This window comes from Meriones unguiculatus, chromosome 3, assembly GCF_030254825.1.
Source record: "Meriones unguiculatus strain TT.TT164.6M chromosome 3, Bangor_MerUng_6.1, whole genome shotgun sequence".
NCBI classification, from domain to species: Eukaryota; Metazoa; Chordata; class Mammalia; order Rodentia; family Muridae; genus Meriones; species Meriones unguiculatus.
The window spans coordinates 132701623-132713930 of record NC_083351.1 but is presented as its reverse complement, the minus strand read 5'-3'; the positions used below and the strand labels follow the sequence as shown (position 1 = coordinate 132713930).

The 12308-nt window shown below is 47.2% G+C and overlaps 1 long non-coding RNA gene across 1 annotated transcript in view; it reads left to right on the top strand.

The window, feature by feature from the left end:
- The first annotated feature begins 1147 nt into the window (after positions 1-1147).
- The window catches only part of LOC132652795 (uncharacterized), a 145414-nt gene continuing 134253 nt past the window's right edge, over positions 1148-12308 (top strand). Inside the window, exon 1 of the long non-coding RNA XR_009590353.1 lies at positions 1148-1213. This is a non-coding gene — a long non-coding RNA (uncharacterized LOC132652795). The remainder of the gene's footprint in view (positions 1214-12308) is intronic.

Genomic DNA, 12308 nt, shown 5'->3' with positions numbered 1-12308 from the left:
TCGTCTTTGTTCCGTGTTACCACCAGAGACCATGTAGATGTCCCTGGTCTGGGGCCATGTTGATGACCAAGGGTGTTACCCTTCACTGGCTGTGGTGCTAGGGAGAACTGGCCCTGAGGTGTCAGAGTGGGAGAGCCGGCCCTGTCCCTCACTGGCTATTGCACTTGGGAGAGCCTGGGCAACACAGTAGAGCTGGCTCTGGAAGTGTGAGTGCAGGTGAACGGGTGGGCTCACCAAACCTAGCTGAGCTGGTTTCTAATTTTTGTTTTCTCTTGTTTTTGGTGGTGGTAGGGAGGTTGCCAGGGCAGAGGGAAGATGTGGAGGCCATGTTGGGGAGATGAGTGGGACTGAGGTAAATGATGTGAAATTCTTCAAAGAATCAATAAACCCCACAAAGAATAAAAAGTTAAAACAACATTGCAATGGCCGCGCAACATGGCACTCTCCCAGGAAACAGCAACTGGAACCTGTCATATGCTAATTTTGGCACCTATTCTTGGAAAAAAAAATTATCTTTTTGCCCATGTGTTTAAAAAGATAATTATGTGTCTGTGTGTGGGTATGTGCAAATGAGTGCATTAGCCCTTGGAGTATGGAAAGGTTGCCAGATCCACCATCACTATAGTTATAGGCAGCTGTGAGCCACCTGATGTGAGTGCTGGGAATTGAACTTGGGTCCTCTGTGAGAGCAGCAAGCGTTCTTAGCTGGCAAGCCCTCTGTGTGGGTGTTTAATAAGGTTGGACAGTTATGCCCAACTCATGATTGGCAAAATTGATTCATCACTGTCCTCAAGTTAACTCCTGGCTTTAACGGTTCTCTTTTTCTCTTTTCTTTGTGGTGCTGGGGATTGAGCACTGCACCTGGGAGGCACGGTTCTGCTGTCGAACCGCATTGCATCCCTGCCCCTTCTGGGGATACTTAACCGATTCATCTGAGATCACTGAAGCCTCAGAGGCCATTTAATGTGAGAATGGCGACTCTCAGGAAGATAGTTCTTTAGAGGGTTTTGAAATGTAGGAGGAATATTGTTAAGATCCATAAATTCCAAAACAAAAACGACAAAGGAAACATGTTGAGCTGTTGGCCATTGATAAGCCCAGTGGAGGAAACGCATACTCACTGAGCTGCCATTCAGTGAGTGAAGCCACAGGCTTCAAGACACTGGGCACGGCAAACAGTCTCCGCAGTCCTGTTCTGTACGGGGACGGACAGGTAGGAAGCGGGACTGTGAGTGCAGGAGGACTGTGGGTTCCGCTGGAGTTCCGAGGGAGGGGGACAGCTCTTCAGGTAGAAAGTCTCTAATAACTGGCCACACATGGTAGGTGTGAGGAAGAGTCTCAGGCCCAAGAGACAAAGCAAGGTGCTCTCTTCCTGAGGTCTCTTCGGGGGAGGAGGAGAGTAGGGAGGGCTTGCATCCCGAGGAAACAGAGGCTTAGTTCATGTGTGATCTGTGCTCGAGGTGTAATAATTCAGACCGTGGTGTGACAGAGGTTACATGGATAGGGATTTGGGGCTGGTTAATGTGTGACTGCAGTCAAAGTACCTTGAATCCCAGCAGGGAGGGGGCGAATCTGTTCCCCTCTGCCCTGCTTGCAGCCTTATCAACCTAGGGCTTGCTTACCTGGAAGGCCCATGCTTTCTCAGGGTTACTTCAGGTAGGGTGGTCAGTGTGTTATTGAAATTGGGGGTTATACCCTGTGCCCCAAACCACATTTAGCCACACAGTTCCAGCAAGGCAGCTAAAAGAGTCAAACTCACAGTTATTACCGGAAGCAGGATAAGGAACTTGATTAAATGTGGCCTCGTTGAGAAGAGGGACAAAGATCCAGCAAATTCCTCACGTCCATCTTCCGGGTCCAGAGGTGAGAGCAACGATTAATAGAGGGCCAGGCGCACATCTGAGCGGATATGGTCAAGCTGTGGCCCTACTCATCCGTCACTCACTAGGGTCTGGGCGTCAGTCCACGCGGCGGTTTGACAAATTTTTGGAACTGTGTGAAATCTTCCTGGGAGTCGGGTTAGGCACCTCTCTGGTGCCTTTTCCTCCTCCCTGCCCGAGACTCCAAGAGAAATCCGCACTTCTTTGGGCTCCATAGTTTCGGTGGTTTGACAGTCAGGTGGAGAGACAAGTGTCCTTTAGAATAGCCTCATTTCTTGTCAGGCCAGTGGGTGACACTAGGCATACCTGGGGAAGTCCACCGTGGGCCCAGTGTGTATCTGAGGAAGGTTCGAGGCAGAGGACATGTGCCTGATCTGACAGATGAGCTAGCAGACAATGCAACCAGACGGAATGGGGAACAGGAGTCAGATGGGCGGACAGGTACCATGGCCAGATCACAGCTCGTTACTAGTTGAGAGCCTGTGAACACCGAGGAAACAAATTGTTCATGCTCAATGTCTGTTATCAAATATCTTTATTCAGAGAACCAATTAATGGTTCCTCAAAAAGCCAAATATGGAGTAATCAAGTAGTCTAGTAATTTAATTTCTAGATCTAGACCCCCTAAAAGGCAGAAGGCTGAGCCCAAAAGAAACGTTTATTTGCACGTCTCTCATAGCATTACTTACATCAGCCACAAGGTGGCAGCAAAGCACGCCACCTGGCAAACCTTGCTAGGAGTGTGTCCAGCCCGGGTCTTTAAGGCTTAAGAAGGACCAGGACTCCAAGCCTAGAGAGGGAAAGGGCTGGGCACAAAGAACAAACACTGTATGATCCTGCTGCATGAGAAGCCTCACCAGGCAAGCTCCTGGACACAGAGAGAAGAGTCTGAAGAAGTGTCTGAAGAAAGGGAGGATGCAGAGGTGGTTTTGTTTTCAAATTATTTTTTTCCTCCTGAGATAGGGTTTCTCTGTGTAGCCTTGGCTGTCCCGGACCTCTCTCTGTAAACCAGGCTGGCCTCGAATTCAGAGATCCACCTGCCTCTGCCTCCCAAGTGCTGGGATTAAAGGTGTGTGCTACCACTGCCCTGGTGAATAATCTTTTCTTTTCTCTTTTGTTTTTTCAAGATAGGGTTTCTCTGTGTAGCCTGGAACTTGCTCTGTAGATCAGGCTGGCCTTGAACTCACAGAGATCTACCTTCCTCTGCCTTCCAAGTGCTGGGATTAAAGGTGTGTGCTACCAAGTGTTCGGTCTGCTTGTCTGTCTGTGCACCACATGTGAGCCTGGGAGAGACCAGAAGAGAGCGTCAGATCTCCTGGAACTTGAGCTGGATATGGTTGTGAGCCACCATGTGGGTGCTGGGAACTGAACCCGGGGTCTTCTGTGAGAGCTGTTTTAACCATTGAGCCATCTCTCCAGACCTAGGAGCTTTTTTTTTTTTTTTAATTTTAATTTTTTAAAATGGATACAGTGTTTTAGCTAGAGTGTATGAGAAAGTTCTGGAAGTGCCTAGCCGTAATGGTGGCAGAACATTGCGTACTTTCTGTCACTGAGTTGTCCTTTCAGACGGTATGTTTAGATAAGGGATACTGTTACTACAATTAAAACCTTCCTTCTATTTTGTCATCCGCATTAGTCACTCTGTCCTCCCAGGATGATGAGTTTACTGGGACTTTATGATATGGATCCTGGGCTGGAGTGCCCATAGGCGCTGGCTGCTCTTTTAGGGGATCCAGTTTGGTCCCCAGCATTCACCCCCAGGAAGGCACATTGTCTTGGAACTTCAGCTTCCTCTTCTGACCTCTGAGGGCACTGTATGCACACAGTGCACATACCCTCTGGCACACACACACACACACACACACACACACACACACACGCACACTAGCAATAGACAAAATTTTAAAGTAATGGTATGGGATAGCTTTCAGAAGTAAATGTTGCGTTCCATGGGGACAAGGTCTTCCTGTGTAGGTGAGGCTGCCCCGGAACAATCCTCCTACAGAGATAATGCTGGAGTCTTGGACTGAACCGCCATGCCGGGCATTCCTATATTAACCATCACCACCTTTTCTTCTCCTCCCTCCAGAGCCCACACACACTCACGCAGTTAATAAACTGCTTTACTTGCTCGCCTTAGCATGCCATCATTTTTAAAGAAGGAAATGCCTCAGTAGATCAAAATTACACTGATGAGCTTTAAAAAGTGTTTCATTTATATCTGTGTGTGTTTGTGTGTGAGTGCAGTTGGAGTGACGGGTGAGTGTACACTGCCTTGTGGGAGCTGGGATTTGAACCCAGGGTTTCTGCATGAGAAGTGCATGCTCTTGACTGGAAATTACAGCTCTTGCGCACCGGAGCATTCTAGCGCATTAACATGGCAGCAGCCTGTGGAAAGTAGGCGTGGTGGTGGCCAGCTCTCCGGACAGCAATGGCTGTGGCATGTGCAGAACGCAGCATTTCTCAGCACTCCCCTCCAGTGTTCTGCTTTACACCCTTTCCAGGATGCTCTCTGAGTGTTGGGTGGAGGAGGGCTGGTACAGATGTCCTCTCTAGGGCTGAATACTCACTCATTCTCAGCACCTTGTCTAGTCAGCAGCCTCTGCACTGTCTGAGGTGGAGAGAAGCTTCTCTGCCAAGGTTGAGAGTGGCACTGATCTGTGGATATGAAGAGAAATATTTCAAAAGCAGTTTGTCTGTTTAGTGGAACTGTAAGCAATCCTCCTCCAGCAGGGCCTGTGATCTCCTGAGCTGTGGGCTCTGGCCACGTGTGAGGTACTATAGACACATTCTTTTCTGTGGAGCAGCCCTCAGATTCAAGCAGAAAGTGGTTGGTTAATTCCATAACTTTGATACTGCACTTGTATACTATGGACACATCTTTCCCGGCAGGGGGCGTTAGGGTCACCACAGAGGAAGCCTGCTGACGATCTTTCTCTGCCGGAAGCCTGCAGAGCACCCTTCAGCTTGGAAGGTTTTTAGGCCACCTCCAGCTTGATTTCTCTATGTCCTGCAACCAAAATGTGTTGTGTTGTAGGCGACCAAGAATAACAGCAATAGCCCGTGTCATTTTGGGTGCCTCTGGGGCTTTCCTGACTGGTAGACCTGTGTGCTGGCTAATTTTATGTCAAGTTGACCCACGCTATCATCATTTTAAAAGAGGGAGCCTCAATTGAGAAAATGTTCCACCCCCACGATTGGCTTGTGGGAAAGCCTACGGTGTGTTTTCTTGGCTGATTATCGACTTCAGAGGGTCCAGCTCACTGTAGGCAGGGCCACCCTGGGCTGGTAGTTCTAGGTGCTATCAGAAAGCAGGCTGAGCAAGCTATGGAGAGCAAGCCAGCAAGCAGCACCCCTCCACAGCTCTGCCTCAGCTCTTGCCTCCAGTTCCTGACTTGAGTTCCTCCCTTGGCTCCCCTGAGTGAGGGCTTACAAGGACCATGAAATAAATCCATCCATCTGTAGGTTGCTTCTGGTCATGTGCTCTATTACATCAACGGAAACCCTAAGTAGGACTGAAGGTATTTCCTGCCTGGCACTAAGATTTATATTTAGGAATCAGGACGTGAAATTTTTTTTTAAAGATTTTATTTATTTATTTATTTATTTATTTATTTATTTATTTATTTTATGCATTTATATTAGTGCTCTATCTGCATGTGCACCTGCACACTAGAAGAGAGCAGTTAAGGGTATAGATGGTTGTAAGCCACCATCTGGTTGCTGGGAATTGAACTCAGGACCTCTGGAAGAGCAGACAGTGCTCTTAACCATTGAGCCATCTCTCCAGCCCCAGGACGTGAAATTTTTAACAGCAACTTTGTCATTCAGGGGACATGGGAAAGCTACTCTAAGCCAGTGGTTCTCGACATCCCTAAGGCTGCGACCCTTTAACAATTCCTCACGTTGTGGTGTCTCCCAACCATAAAGACATTTCTGTTGCTACCTCATAACTGTAATTTTGCCACCATCCTAAATTGTAATGTAAGTATCTGGTATGCAGGATGTCTGGTATGCCACCCCTGTGAAAGGTTCATTTGACCTCCAAAAGGGTCAGGACCCACGGCTTGCGAACCACTGCTTTAAGCCAAGACTCCTCTGAGAATCTCAGCTTGAGGTTTGGTGTGTTTTCAGGTCAGGCAACGGCTGTGCCGGTGGCAGTGATATTGTTTGCAGCAAATGTTGGGACACGAGGCAGATGCTGTAGTTAAAGTGATTTATAATACGTCCAACAATTTTGCTTTTGTAGTGGGGTTACAGCTCTGGGCTGCGTGAATGCCACACACTCATACTGGTGAGACACACTCCAACCCGCGAGTGGTGTTTGAATCTGGGTGATTTGTACTTAATAGCTGGTTATATATTCCTTGGACCACTTCTGTCATGACCAAAAATTTCCATAGTAAAAATGTATACGTCAGACTTGACTCATGACCTACATACACTAAGACAAATTGTGTTTATAGTGTTTCTGAACCCTGAGACTTAGAATTGAAGACTGTGTGTGTCCTTGTGGACTTCTATTTTTGAAGAAAGAGACACAGCAGTTAAGTCAAACTAAACAAAAAAAACCTGGCCTGAAATTCTGAATGGATTTTGAGAACAGGATACTCTCTTCGATGAAAGGCTTATTTTGGTAAACATTTTGTGTGTGTGTGTGTGTGTGTGTGTGTGTGTGTGTGTGTGTGTGTGATGTGAGGCATGTGTTGCAGTCACCTGATTAGCTGTGGTGTAACTAGGTCTGGAAGGCGTATGGGGGAGTGTTTTTAACATTCCCCACCACCAAGCGTGATTATGGTTACATGAGGTTTGGGGTCTTGAAAAGGGAGACCTGTGGCCCACAGCGCCAGGATTATTTAAACCCTGTATTCTTCAAGGTCTTCTTTGTTTTGTTTGCACTGTAATGTCATCTCTGCTTCCACCGCCATTATGTGGAGAGAGGACAGGCTGGCCAGACTCTCTCCCAGCGTGCAATGATGTTGAATCTGCTTTGTGCAGTCAGTTGGAACAACACATTCCATTTGGATTTAGCAAGAGCCCAGAGATAAGATTCTAGCACACTTTAGAAAAGTGCTGTGCTTAGCATGGAAAAACTTAGTAATAAAAAGTTGGGGGCTGCTGGAGGCTGCTGGGGACGCTGGGCTTTAGCTTCAGTGGCAGAGTGCTTTGCCTAACATATGTGAGATCCCCAGCAGTGCATGAACCAGGATTGGTGGCACACACCTGTCTTCTAAAAACTCAGGAGGTAGAGGCAGGAGGATCAGGAGTTCAGGGTCATGGGAAGCTATATAATGCACATGAGGCCAGTGTGGGGCACGGGAGACCTTGCTTCAATCCATGGACCATTTGGAAAGAGGTAAAAAGAAAACTTGTGTTAAGTTTCAAACCCAGGACAAGGGGCTCGGGTACCCGTTTAACATACCAAAGCAGACCCGGCCTCCAGGTTCTCCAACATTCCTCAGTCCCTACTGTTACAGGATATGGTCTGCATGCTGGGCCCTCTTCAGTCCAGGGGCTGGGGTGCTCTCCCCACAGAGGCTCTTCCCTATATAATCCAGACATTTTGGTTACCCTCCCTCCTTTCATACCTTTAGTCTCCTGGCTGCTGTACTTGGTTCCCCTTTCTCCATTCCACATGGTTCTCATGACCACTCTGGGCTCTCCCAGATGTGTCCACCTCTGGCTATGCTCTCCCCCACCATACCTAAGAGCAGCCACGTCCTTTTTCCTTCCCTTCCCTTCCCTTCCCTTCCCTTCCCTTCCCTTCCCTTCCCTTCCCTTCCCTTCCCTTCCCTTCCCTTCCCTTCCCTTCCCTTCCCCTTCTAAGTTTAAAAATGTAATACTGAATTTGGGCTATAGCTCAGTTGTGGTGCACTGGCCCAGCATGCTGAAGGTCCCAGGTTAAATTCACTGAAAAAAATACTGCAGTGGGAGGGCAATCTGGAAGGCAGCATCATGGCAGGGATTAGGTTCTCAGTGAGTAAAAGGTGAAAATGAGCCACAACATGCCTCTCTCCCTCTCTCCTTCCTTCTGCTTGTTCTCTCTCCCCTCCATCTACCACAAGGGGAGTTCTGTTCTATTCCCCTTCTGCTCCCTGTCCCCACACTGTAGTGGAATGAGGTGTCTGAGGCGCTGAGCCTAAGAAGGTCTCTCCTCACTGACCCTATACTTGGAGTCTGCTTGTCTCTGTCTCTGCCATCAGAGCTGGGTCACAGGCACACAGAGCCGCTCTAGGATTTCCCTTTGAGCATGGTATCAGCGCTCATTGCCTTGGAGCAGCTAGGTGACGAAATCCAAGTCTTTGAAGATTCTGAATCTCTCTGTTAAACTCCTTGGAAATATGAGGATGGCGGTAGCCCCCTTCCAGGGCTGTGGCAATAAAAGCAGCTAGTACTGGGCTCAGGAACTAGCAGGCACCTGGTGCGGTGGGTGGGGTGGGGGCAGTAATGATTAGCTTTACGGAGATGTTGTGTGTGTCTTGAAGTCTGAGGGCAAATGTGTCCTGTGGGCAGCCTCTGGCTCCCAAGCGCCTTGCAGCTGTACTTTGTACGCGTCCATCTCGTCAAGCAAGGCATGAAGAACATGATAGCTGTTCAGTTATCATATCTCCGTAACTGCACCAAAGCCTCACGTAGCCCCCTAGCTGGTGACTCTACCTCCCAAGTGCCAGGGCTTCTAGGCAAGTGCAGGTGTTTCATTTTTATTTATTATTTTTATCTATATTCTGCTAGGGATTGAACCATGCTGTGCATGCAAGATAACATGTCCTATTAAAAGCCTTTTTCTGGGGCTGATAAAATGGCCAGTGGGTAAGAGTACGTTGTCTGCAAGCGTGAGGACTTGAGTTCAAATCTGGAGCATGAATCCCAGGATAGTTGTACCTTGACCCAGCGTTGATGGTGGAGACTGATTCTAAGACTGACTGGCCAGCAAGTATAGGTGAAAATGGGTACTGTGTGTTCCCATGAGCTGAATTCTCCCTCACTGTAGCCCACACAAAAGAGGGAAAACAAGCTCTTTTTTTTCCTTTAAGTTTGAGCTTATTTTAAAATAAAAAGCAAAAAGTGGTTCTAATATAAAACAAGACTAAATGAAAGAGGAAATAAATGTGCAGGTTGCATCACACTCTGTCACAAATGTGAAAATCTAGGCTGGCTGAGGGACAAAGAGCACGCTGATGGGGTGGAGCTGTGTGAAAGAAGGAAGGTGGAGAGGGCGGAAGGAAGGAAAGCAGATGCCCAGGCTTCCTCTTGGGGACAGTGCCCACGGGGGATGGCCAGGGTTACTGAGTGGATGGCCACAGAATCTTGTCCGGATGCTGATTTTATTTCAGTGGCTGTCGGGTTCATTACATTAAAACACATGATAGATAAAATGAAGTAGAACTAAAAAGCCATGAACCAAATGAAAGAGGACCACGTGTGGAACCTGGAGAAGGGGCCATGAAACACACAGAGCAGTCCATGTACTTGTTTTTGTCTGAGGCCAAGAACAAGTTAGAAGTGAGGCAGAGAAGGGGAAGAGAGAGAAATTAAAAAAGAAATTGAAATGATTTTGGAGAGAACCAACAAGTCGGGAAACAGCACATTTCCAAGAGATGATGGGAATGGGCTAGAAGGCCAAAAGACCCAGGGCCTAAGTGGTGTGTGTGAGCCGAGAGAGGGACACTCTGTCTCCACAGAACGGTGTCAGCCAAAGGGCTGGATTCCAGGAGAGGGTGATGTGGTTAGCCAGGCACTGAGGGCTGGCCTGATGCACACTGACACTTAGCCAGCTGGGGTTTTCCAAAAAACTTGAAGTGGTGTGGTCACTTCTGGTTTCTTTGATATGCATGCTGTTAAAAAGGGGGGAACCACAAGATTGACCGGTGGCCCGTAATCGCCTCTGATGAGGGCTTCTGCTCAGCTGCTTCTGTGGGTAGCCGAGGAGACTCCCCCCTGGGAGTTGCCATCTTGTTTTAGTGCTGAGGTGGGAATGATGCATGCTGGGAGCGGGCAAGGGCACGGGGTTTGCCGAGTTCTGTGTCTGTTAAGGAAAGTCATGGCTCCTACAGATGCTGGGTGCACAGCTGTGACTGGCCTGTGAATGACCGCTAGAACGCCACTCGTCAAGATGGCTGGAGAGCGGCAAGCTTTGCTCCACAGCAAAGAAAGCCCCTTTTCTAGAAGGGAGTTTGGGGGATTCCCCTCACCAGCTGAGTCTGCGCCTCCTGATGATGTTGGGAGAGAAAGCCTTCTGTGATCTGTGATCTGTCTTGTAAGGTTTTCCTGTAATGGTCTCTAATCGTGGCTGAGGCCTCATTCTTGCAGCCTGTCCATCTTATCATCCTCAAGCTATGGCTAATTTACACATCTGTCTTTCTCCGTTTCCCTTTCTTGAGTGCAGAGAATTAAAACCCATACTCAGCCCAGGTATGGCGACCCACTTGGTAACCGCAGCACTCAGGAGGATCAAACAGTTCATGGTTAGTCTCAGCTACACTGGAGCCAGCCTGCGCTATATGAGACCCTGTCTCCAAAAAAGCAAATAAATAAGTAAATAAGTAAGTAAGTAAGCAAACAGATAAACAAACAAATAAGTTCCATGCCCCAAAGCCACTTGTAGTGGGTCATGCCTGTAATCCCTCCAGGTTGGATGTAGAGGCAGAAGACTCAGGAGTTCAAGACCATCCTCAGCTTCGTAACAAGTTTGAGGCTAGCCTGGTCTACAAAAGACCTGTTTCAACACTTCCATACACACGTGTCTCTATCTAGTTCTTTATATATATAAGAGTATGTGTGCATCTATTTCTTCATGTATGAAAGGGTAGGGTTCAACCTGCCTTTTTTTCACTTTATGCCTTCTTATTGTTTGTTTTTCTGTTTCTTCTTTATTGCCTTCTTTTGTGTTATGTAGATTTTTTTGTAAGCAGACCATTTAACCTCTCTTGCTGTTGTTCCTTTGGGTTTGTGGAATGTATGCACACTTTCACGTGAGTGTACGCATGTGTGGTGTGGGGCTGGGGTGGTGGCAGGTGATTTCCTCCATTGTTCTCTATTTGATTTTTGAGAGAGTCACTCACTGAGTCTGAGGCTTACTGACTCCACAGACTTGCTGGCTACTGGGATCCGGCTCTCTCTACCTCCTGGCAGTTCATAAATGCTCAGGTCAGAACTCAGGAGGCTTACATGGCAAGAACTTTAGCAACTGAGCCATACCCACCAGCCTTTTTCTGTTTACTGTATTGTTTTTTTTTTTGGAGTTATTTTTCTTAGCACCTACTATGGAGATTACACAAAGCATAATTCATTAACATAAGACAATCTAGATTAAAAACCAACCTTATTTGCATGGTACATGAGGCTTTGCTGAAGAACGCTGTGTGTTTTGAGAATTATTATGCAGCCAAGGTGGACCTTAAGTTTGCCATCCTTCAGTCTCATCCTTCCAAGGGCAGGGATTTACAGGCATGCACTCTCATGCCTGGCTTAGAAAAGAAAAACGGTGGCTGGGAAAGTAGCTCACTTAAGAACTTTCTTGCCTAGTGTGCATGAAGCCCTGACATTGATCCACATAGACAGGAAGTAGTGGCCATGCCGATAATCCCTGCCCCAGATCGGTGGAGGCAGGAGGAGAATGAAGTCAGGGTCATCCTTGACTGCGTAGCCAATCTGAGGACAGCCTGAGCTACATGAGACCCTGTCTCAAAAAGTGAAAAAAGGGGCAAATTGTTAAATGTGATTTGTTTTTATACCATTTTTGGATTTAGCATGTAATTATGTCAAATTAGGCATTTTTTTTTTTGCTTAAACTAAATTTTTATTTATGTTATTTGAAGAGAAAACAGATACGTGCAAAAAAGTCAAATGAGAGTGAAATGTTTAAGTATTTAAACATTCAAGGTTGTAACAGGTGCCTTGCCTCTAGGTTGGAAACACAAAGTAGCTTAATGACAGGATGTTTGGGAAGGTCAAAGCTGGACTGTTAGTTAACTAGCCACAGTTAGTTAAGGAAGAACTCACAGAATTTGAATTTTTTAAATTTAAATTATTTGTATTTTTTTGGAGAGTGGCACGCTTGACTATCGTATTTACATTACCTCCATCCCTCCTCCCCCTCCCTCTTGCACTTGTGATCTCTTCTATAACTATATATGTTGAGTCCATTTGGTGTTGCTCGTATGTACGTACGTTTAGAGCTTACTGCTCAGGACTGGCTAATCCATCAGGGATCTTGTTCCTCCTTCAGCAGCCATTGACTGTCTTTAGCTCTTCGCCTAGGGGCAGGGGCCCTGAGAAATTTCTCCCACATATGTTCATGGCCATTGTTCAGGTCTTGTTTAGATGAGCATATTGTTGTGATTTCATGGACACGACATTCCTGCCGTGTCTGGAAGACAATGTCTCACAGCGGGCTTCCTGCCCTTTGGCTCTTGCACACTTTCCTCC